Here is a 10,000-nt window from a genome sequence, read left to right on the forward strand (position 1 = left end):
AACTATATCTCCGAGTCTTACGACGAATTCGGGAATATCGTGCTGAAAACAATCTCCCTCCTATAAACCTTCCTGATATCAAAAACATTTTTCCTTCTTTAACCGAGATGGCAGAACCAGCTCGTGCTCTTAGAGATTACGCCGCTCCATCGCAAGATGAACCGCATTCAAGTATTGCTCCGCCCGCAATCGAAGCAAACAACTTTGAACTTAAACCTTCACTGTTGCAGGCTGTGCAACAGAACCAATTCTCTGGAAATCTTACCGAAGATCCAAACCTTCATTTATCCGTATTTGTTCAATATGCTGATACTGTTAAAGCTAATGGTGTCACTTCAGAGGCAATTCGACTTCGTCTTTTTCCTTTCTCATTAAGAGATAGCGCTAGAAGATGGCTTCAATCTCTTCCTTCCAACTCAGTCACCACATGGAACGAGTTGAAGAAAGTTTTTCTTGCCCGATATTTTCCGCCAAGCAAAACAGCTATGTTAAGAGCCCAGATAAACGGATTTAAACAAAAAGACAACGAGTCTCTTTTCGAAGCATGGGAAAGATACAAAGACATGATGAGACTTTGCCCACACCATGGTTTGGAAGACTGGTTAGTAATTCACACATTTTATAATGGTCTCTTATACAATACAAGGTTGACAATAGACGCCGCTGCAGGTGGTGCACTAATGAACAAACCTTATGCTGATGCTTACCAGCTTATCGAGAGCATGGCCCAAAACCACTATCAGTGGGGAACCGAACGAACAACAGTGGAAAAACCTCAACCGAAAACTGGCATGTACGAGATAAGTAACCTTGATCACGTCAATGCAAAAGTGGATGCTTTGGTCCAGAAAATTGAAAGTTTAAACGTATCACCACCAACCGCCGTGGTTGCTATAACTCAGAATTGCGAGGTCTGTGGAATCCAAGGCCACACTCCTGCGGAATGTCAACTCTTGACTGGAATCCAAACAGAGCAAGTAAACTATGCTCAAGGAAGCCCCTATTCGAATACCTATAACCCAAATTGGAAGAATCATCCAAACTTCTCATATAAGAGTAATAATGCTTTATACGCACCTGGACAGTCTCCGAATCAAACCCCATCTATACCTCCGGGATATCAGAAACCAAATCCTAACAATAATACCCCTAGAAAATCCAACTTGGAAATCATGATGGAAAACTTTATAGCTTCCCAACAACAAACCAATAAAGATTTCTTAAACCAGAACATACACACTGGCGAACAACTTAAACAACTAGCAAGCAAAGTAGATGCCTTGGCTACCCATAACAAAATGTTAGAAACTCAAATATCTCAAGTAGCTCAACAACAAGCACCTACTGCTGCACCAACCGGTACATTCCCTGGACAGCCCCAACCTAATCCGAGAAGCCAAGCTCATGCAATTATATTAAGAAGTGGAACGGAAGTGGAAGGACCGTCTGATCCAAGGATAGAAAACCAAAACCCTAAGAAATCTACTGAGGAAAGTGAACCTAAGGAAAAGGAAGAGAGTAATAAGGAAACCCTAGAAAAGAAGGAACCTTATGTACCTCCACCACCTTACAAACCACCTATACCTTACCCTCAAAGGCTTGTTAAAACCAAAGATGTAGGCCAATTCAGAAAATTTGTTGATCTCCTTAAGCAATTAAACGTTACAATTCCATTTACCGAAGCTATTACGCAGATGCCCTCATATGCTAAATTCTTAAAAGAAATTCTTTCTAATAAAAGGAAACTTGAGGATAGTGAAACCGTTACACTCCCTGCCGAATGTAGCGCTATAATCCAAAACATGCCCCCTAAACTCAAGGATCCAGGTAGCTTCTCTATACCCTGTCACATAGGAAAATTTGTCATCGACAAAGCCTTATGCGATTTAGGAGCCGGAATTAGCGTTATGCCTTTATCCATATGTAAGAGACTGGAAATGGGAGAATTAAGACCGACCAAGATGTCTGTACAACTAGCAGATCGTTCCATCAAATATCCTGTAGGAATCCTTGAAAACGTTCCCGTACGCATAGGTCAGTTTTACATTCCCACTGACTTCACAATTATGGACATTAGAGAAGATGATACTACACCTATTATACTAGGAAGACCATTCTTAGCAACTGCCGGTGCAATCATAGACGTAAAACGAGGAAGACTCACCTTCGAAGTAGGTGAAGAGAAAATTGAATTCATTCTTTCCAAATTCTTGAAAGCACCTGCAATAGAAGATACATGTTACTTCATGGATATCATCGATGAATGCATAAAAGAAGCAGAGTCAGGAGAAGACAAATCATCAGACTATCTTTTAGAAGACAAATCTAAACAATGCTTAGCAATAACACCAGATCCTACGCAGTGTCTTAACAAACCAACCCCTGATTTGAAAACACTTCCCAAAAATCTGAGATATGAATTCCTAGACTTAGAACTTGAACGACCTGTGATAGTCAATGCAGATCTAGGAAGACTCGAAACAGAAAAACTCCTACATATCTTAAGAAAATATCCAACCGCACTAGGATACCACATAACCGATCTTAAAGGAATAAGCCCTTCTATTTGTATGCATCGCATCATGTTAGAAGAAGACGGTAAAACCTCTAGGGAACACCAGAGAAGACTAAATCCGATCCTAAGTGAGGTAGTGAAAAAAGAAATAACCAAGTTATTAGAAGCAGGTATTATATATCCTATATCTGATAGCAAATGGGTCAGTCCTGTACACGTTGTACCAAAGAAAGGAGGCATAACCGTTATTGAAAACGAAAAAGGAGAAACTATAACTAAACGAATCGAATCGGGATGGAGAATGTGCATTGATTATAGGAAACTAAACAAAGCAACCCGAAAAGATCATTTCCCTTTACCATTCATTGACCAAATGTTAGAACGATTAGCAAAACATTCACATTTCTGTTATTTAGACGGTTATTCAGGCTTCTTTCAAATACCAATTCACCCTGATGACCAAGAAAAGACAACATTCACATGCCCTTTTGGTACCTTCGCGTATAGACGAATGCCGTTTGGTCTGTGTAATGCCCCTGCAACTTTTCAAAGATGCATGATGGCAATTTTTGCCGACTTTCTCGAAAACATCATGGAAGTATTCATGGATGACTTTTCTGTGTACGGACAAAGTTTCGAAGAATGCCTTGAAAACCTGGAAAGAGTTCTTGAACGATGTGTAAAAGTAAACTTAGTACTTAATTGGGAAAAGTGCCACTTTATGGTACAAGAAGGAATTGTTTTAGGACACATCATCTCGAACAGAGGAATTGAAGTAGACAAAGCCAAAATAGAGGTAATCGAAAATCTTCAACCCCCAAGAACCGTGAGAGAAGTACGAAGCTTTTTAGGACACGCCGGTTTCTACCGACGATTCATCAAAGACTTCTCTAAGATAACTAAACCCTTAACCGGACTATTAATGAAAGATGCTGAATTCATATTCGACGATAACTGTTTAAAAGCATTTCAAACTCTTAAACAAGCATTGATCTCCGCACCCATTATGCAGACACCAGACTGGAATGAACCATTCGAAATAATGTGCGATGCCAGTGATTATGCTGTAGGTGCTGTTTTAGGACAAAGAAAGGATAAAAAGCTCCATGTTATATATTACGCTAGCAGAACCCTGGATGAAGCACAGATGAATTATGCCACAACCGAAAAAGAACTCCTAGCAGTAGTATTTGCGCTAGATAAATTTCGTTCTTATTTGGTAGGAGCCAAAATAATAGTTTACACTGATCATGCTGCTATCAGGTACCTTCTAACAAAAAAGGATGCTAAACCTAGACTCCTAAGATGGATCTTGTTACTACAAGAATTCGACTTAGAAATCAAGGACAAGAAAGGAACTGAGAACGTAGTAGCAGACCACCTCTCTAGACTTGAGAACCTTGAACCAGAAAGAACATCCATTAATGATGATTTCTCGTATGACAAACTCATAGCTACTTTGGAAGAGAACAACTCCGACATGCAAGTAGAAACCACCTTAGCTATATCTGTCATACCATGGTACGCTGATCTAGTAAATTATTTAGCTGCCGGAATAGTTCCACCTACTTTATCTTACCAGCAGAAGAAAAGATTCTTCCATGACATAAAACACTATTACTGGGATGATCCCTTACTTTTCAAAAGAGGTCCCGATGGTATTTTCCGTCGATGTGTACCCGAAGAAGAGGTAGAAAATATAATCCAACACTGTCACTCCGCGCCTTATGGTGGACACACAAGTACATCCAAGACCTGCTCTAAAATCCTGCAAGCTGGCTTTTATTGGCCAACTATATGGAAGGACGTACATGCGGCTATTAAGGAGTGTGACAGATGTCAACGCACGGGAAACATATCTAGACGTGACGAGATGCCACAAAATGGTATTTTGGAAGTAGAGATTTTTGACGTGTGGGGAATAGACTTCATGGGACCGTTTCCATCCTCTTTCGGTAACAAGTACATACTCGTGGCGGTTGACTACGTATCAAAGTGGATCGAAGCTATAGCTTCTCCAACTAATGACACCCGAGTAGTAACTAGACTCTTTAAAAATATAATTTTTCCGAGATTTGGCATCCCAAGGATAGTAGTCAGTGATGGTGGATCGCACTTTATATCCAAGGTACTCGAAAAACTACTACTTAAATATGGAGTGAGACATAGGATAGCAACACCTTACCACCCTCAAACCAGTGGACAAGTGGAAGTATCTAACAGAGAAATCAAGCAAATACTAGAAAAAACGGTCGCCACTTCAAGGAAAGATTGGTCATTGAAATTACCAGAAGCTTTATGGGCATACCGAACTGCTTATAAAACTCCCATAGGGACGACCCCATTTAAGCTCATTTATGGAAAATCCTGTCACCTCCCGGTAGAATTAGAACACAAAGCCTATTGGGCTATTAGAAATTTAAATTTGAATTATAAAGCCGCCGGTGAAAAGAGAATCCTTGACATAAACGAATTAGAGGAACTCAGAAGAGACGCCTATGAAAATGCCAAAATCTATAAAGAAAGAACAAAACAATGGCATGATAAGCGTATATCAAGGAAAATCTTCAAGCAAGGCGACGCAGTACTCTTATTTAACTCCAGACTAAAATTATTCCCGGGAAAACTACGATCCAGATGGTCAGGACCTTTCCATATCACTAAAATCTTTCCCAGTGGAGCGGTAGAAATTAAAGGACAATCTACAGAACCGTTCACCGTAAACGGGCAACGTCTGAAACATTATCACTATGCGGAAACCAACGAGGATTCGCAAATTCTACACTTAGACGAAACGCCCCCAGGACTCATAGACAATATTTAACAGTTTCTCTGTCGAGCTTGCGACATTTAAACAAAGCGCTTAGTGGGAGACAACCCACAAATTAATTTGTTATTTTATTATTTTATTATTATTATCATTTCTCTATTTTTCTCTTAATTATTCTTTTAATTTCTATTTAGTATTCATTATTGATTTATTCAAAAAGAAAAAAATATATCTATATATATTAATAATAATTCTATTCTTCTTTCGGCATTTGGCCAAATCCTGACTTAAACTCATGTTTTCTTTTCTCTAGTTAACACTAACCAGATGGGACATTTTGACCGTATGGGTATCAAGTTCAGAGGAATGGCTCAGAAACGAAGGTTTGAAGAACTAGCCACTAGAGAGATGCTACCTAGTTTATATGCTGATGATTGGGCTATGACTGCCCTTGGACTGAGACAGAGTGTCCTGTTTTTGCTGAATCAGATAGGATGGGAGACCTCCCCTATTCTGAGACCTTTCACCACCTACCGGAGACTCACATTAGAATTCCTTAGTTCATTAATCTATCTACCTAGCCATGGAAAAGGAATTACCAGAGGTTTTATCCAGTTCAGAATGTTCAATATGGAGTACCAATTTAATACTAGAGACTTCACCAACCTTTTGGGTTTTCCTACCTCCTTTGATACATTCACTATAAGCCAGGAAGAACTTCTTGAATATAGAGAGCTTGAACACTTTTGGGGTAAGCTGACTGGAAATGATGAGCCCGAAGAACATGAGTTTCTCTCTGGAAACATACATAACCCGGCTTTTCGCTATTTCCATAAGATCCTGACCCACACTTTATTTGGGAAGAAGCCAAATAGTACTTCAGTTTCACGTGATGAACTCTTCATCATATTTTGTGCTTCCCAGAACCGTCCAGTAAACGGTGCTACTTTTATGTTAGCTAATTTGGACCACCTTATCCAGGATGAGAGAGCACCCATTAGAATAGGCGGCCTGATAACTATGATAGGTAATGCTATTGGACTACGTCAGCCTATGCTTGACCTGAACCCTTTTTGTGGCATTACCACTATGAGTATACCTTTCCTCTTCAACACTATGTTTATAGCAAACATAGGGTCTGATGAGTTTGAGCTCGTTATTGATAACCAGGTTCTCTGCCTATTCACCCTGCCCGATCCTAGGACTAGTGTTCATAACCAAAGGAACTGGCTCTATAACCTGAATGAAACCCCAACTCCTGCTGGATCCACTGAATCCATCCAGGATTATGAGATTTGTGATGACTATGAGCATTATGTTGACCATATCTCTCTTGCTGAATCTGACCCTCAGACTCCATCCGGCTACCATGATATTGATCCTCCTCCTCAGCCTGTCCTGACCGAAGAATCAGCCATGCCTGATCTCCGACATCATATGCCAGGAACAGATATTAAAACCGTCATTGAAGCCTTGATGTCAGAACAAAACGCCCTCAGGGAAGACTTCCACAGCTTGAGACTTGCAGTCCTAGAACACATGAGCAGCACGGCAAGTCAGTTACGTATGTTACGGCATCACGTTAACTCTTTTACTCCTCCGGCCAGAGATCCGAAGATAGATGGAATTTAGTTATTTTTCTTTCTAAGTTATTTAGTTTTAGGCTAGATTTTTTCATTAATGTTATTTGAATTCATGTTTATTTCTATTTCATTTTATTATTTGCCCTTCCTGTAATACATTATGATCAATTTTTATTTGAATCTGTTTAGTTAATTTATTTTGCAATGCCTATTATGCTCTACTGTTATTACTTATTATTATTATTATACAAAGCAATTAAGCATGCATACTAAATTAAGCTACAGACTAAAACGTTCATAAGCAGAATAAAATATTAAATTACGCTACCAAGTGATTCTGTGAAGCGCTACTAAGCCTTTCCAAAAAGGAAGTGTGACGAGCGTCACACCACCCATGACGGGCGGCACACTTAGTGCCTGTTACGAGCGTCACAGCCTTGTGACGAGCGTAACGCTTCTCAGACATGTGAACGTTAGGGAGCCGTTGGAGACGAACGTTACACCCCCCACCTTTTTACATTCCCCATTCATTTTTCATTTACCACAATTAATTACTTTTCAACCACTCTTTCTTTTCACCTCCCACATTTTACCTATAAATACCCTCCAAACTTCCTTCTTTCACCACAAACAACTCTCTCATATCAAATATACAATTCTTTTCTTTTCCAAATCACTCATTCAAAAATTCATCACAATGGCGGGAAATCAAGATTTCGGAAATATCATCTTCCGATCCGGAGATGACAACTATCAGCAAGAGCAATTCGAGCGCTTCCAACAGCGAGGCGTCGCTCCCACCAGGTACCCCGATTTAACTTGTTTACAACAATTGGGCTTACACCAAGGTATCGAGTGGATGCTCCGTAGAGCCGATTTAACCTTCCTTTGCACCCATAACCAACCCACCTATCCTTCCCTAACCTTAGAATTCCTAAGTTCTTACGACTACACCACTCCCGCCGGTGAAGGCGAATTTCTAACCGGTACAGCAACCTTCCGTATGTTTAACACCGAGTACTCTCTAACCCAACGCCAATTGAGTGCCATGCTGCAATTTCCCACAGAAGGTCTGCTCCATGCCAGAATTCCCCCAACCTCAAACTGGAACACAGTTCTAGTTTTCGACCTATTTAAGAAAATTTCCGGTATCAATACCTACAACTGGGAAGAACTCCTTCTCTCCCACATCCATAACCCCACCATCCGCTATTTTCTCCGTATCCTGCAAAACACACTCTTTGGAAGACCAAACAACAGTAAGGTCAACTCAAAAGAACTCTTTTTCCTCCAGTGCGTTTTCGAATCGGATACTACGGTAAACGCCGCCTCTTTTCTCCTTCATCATATCCGCACCTTATGTGCTAGAGGCCGGCAACCATTCATAATTGGTGGATTAATAACCTCCATAGCACTTGGCCTGAACCTAGGGGATAAACTCCAAACTTTAGAATCCCTACCACCCCTGTCTATGGATATCAGCTATTGTCGCTCCAGCCGCCTGATCAAAAACAGAGTAGGCGGAGGCTATTATCTGATGGTGAACAACCAAGCTGTCCCAAGTGTTGTGCTACCCAATACCACCCTAACCGATGTCACAAACCCGAACCGCCACCTCTACGATCTTAGCGCTCCTGAAACCACCGACCCTTCACAAACAAACCAGCAAACAGATGAGTTTGAAGAAATGGAACAAGGTGATCATCCGCCAACACAACCGTCAGTCCCGCTCAACCCTTCCAGTAATGCAGCCGGCCCATCCTCCCAACGTCGTCGACGACGAAGGCCTGCGACCAACGATGACATTATGGATGCTATCGATGGAATGCAGGCACAGAATACAGAGATGATGCAGATGATGCGTCAAATGCAACAGCAACAGGATGCTCGGAATGCCATAACCGACCAGCGGTTTACTGAGTTGTTTAGCAGATTCGACAGCTTAGACATACGTCAAAGATCACCAGGACCAAGAACCAGAGGTGGAAGGCAGCCTTAGTTGTATTTTTCTTTTTCCTTTATATTTTGTATTTCTTTCCCTTCAAACATCGAGGACAATGTTTAGTTCAAGTATGGGGGGGAAATTATTCTTTCCATTCTCATCTTTGTTTCAAGTTTGTACTCTCCCTTTTCATTGTTATTTCCTTATAAAAACAAATATTTTTTTTAAGTTAAGTCCTGAATGTGAAAGTTTCTATTATCTATTTCCCTCAACTTTCTTGAGCCATAACAAAAATTTTAACACACCCAATAAGTATAAAGGTCGCCTACTTTATAAAATTTGAGTGAAATCAAAACAAAATCATTACCATAACAACGCTCTGAGAACCTCAATATGTTAGATCAGGATAAGTACCTATTATACCGATTCCTTGAACTTTTAGTTCTATGGCAACCCCAAGTAGTTTATACAGAAGTCAGCACCATCTTAATAGCAAACTACGTGGAGAGCCGATGAATATAAGTGAATGATCCCCAAAGTAACCTAAGAAAATTAAACTAGGTGATCCTTACCAGATCATTTAACCTAAAGGTTGCAGATCATGCAAAAGCACAATACGAAAGATCCATTATGAATTGGTTCAGTAGGAATCTGGTACTGAACTTGGTAGGGCGGACTACGGTTCGATCCCCCGCAATTTGCAATGGACTGAATAATGAAGTTATCCGACTTATGTACCAGAACTTCTAGCTAAAAGCGGATCATAGTCACTAACCGGTTACTCCACTATGTGCGCGAAAGGATAAAGGGCTTAATGTGATTTCGCTAGAATGAAAACGGGCAAAATAAGACTAAAGGAACCAGGATAGCTATCATAGGGTACTTGAACCGATCGGCATAAGGTAGGGTTATCTAAGTTGTAACGGTAGTTGTTGATGTCAAGATTAAACTCAAGTCCTCCTAAACAAAAATCCATTGGCAACCTAGTACGAATTGATGTGTGCTTTAAAATTTCATCCGGCTAAAACTTTTAACAAGTTCTATACTGAATTTTGCTTGAGGACAAGCAAAGATTTAAGTATGGGGGAGTTTGATAACACGAAATTATATCGCTTTTTAAGACTTAATTCAATTAAATTATTTTATCATTTACGCTAATTTATCCCATTTTATCAGATATTATGCAGTAT

The 10,000-nt window shown here is 40.2% G+C and overlaps 1 pseudogene; it reads right to left on the bottom strand.

Annotated features, from left to right (window-relative positions):
• Window positions 1-492: 492 nt before the first annotated feature.
• LOC127099208 (uncharacterized) lies at window positions 493-592 on the bottom strand (annotated as a pseudogene).
• Window positions 593-10,000: the final 9,408 nt, after the last annotated feature.

The sequence above is a fragment of the Lathyrus oleraceus genome, chromosome 6, assembly GCF_024323335.1.
Source record: "Lathyrus oleraceus cultivar Zhongwan6 chromosome 6, CAAS_Psat_ZW6_1.0, whole genome shotgun sequence".
In the NCBI taxonomy this organism is placed as follows: domain Eukaryota; kingdom Viridiplantae; phylum Streptophyta; class Magnoliopsida; order Fabales; family Fabaceae; genus Lathyrus; species Lathyrus oleraceus.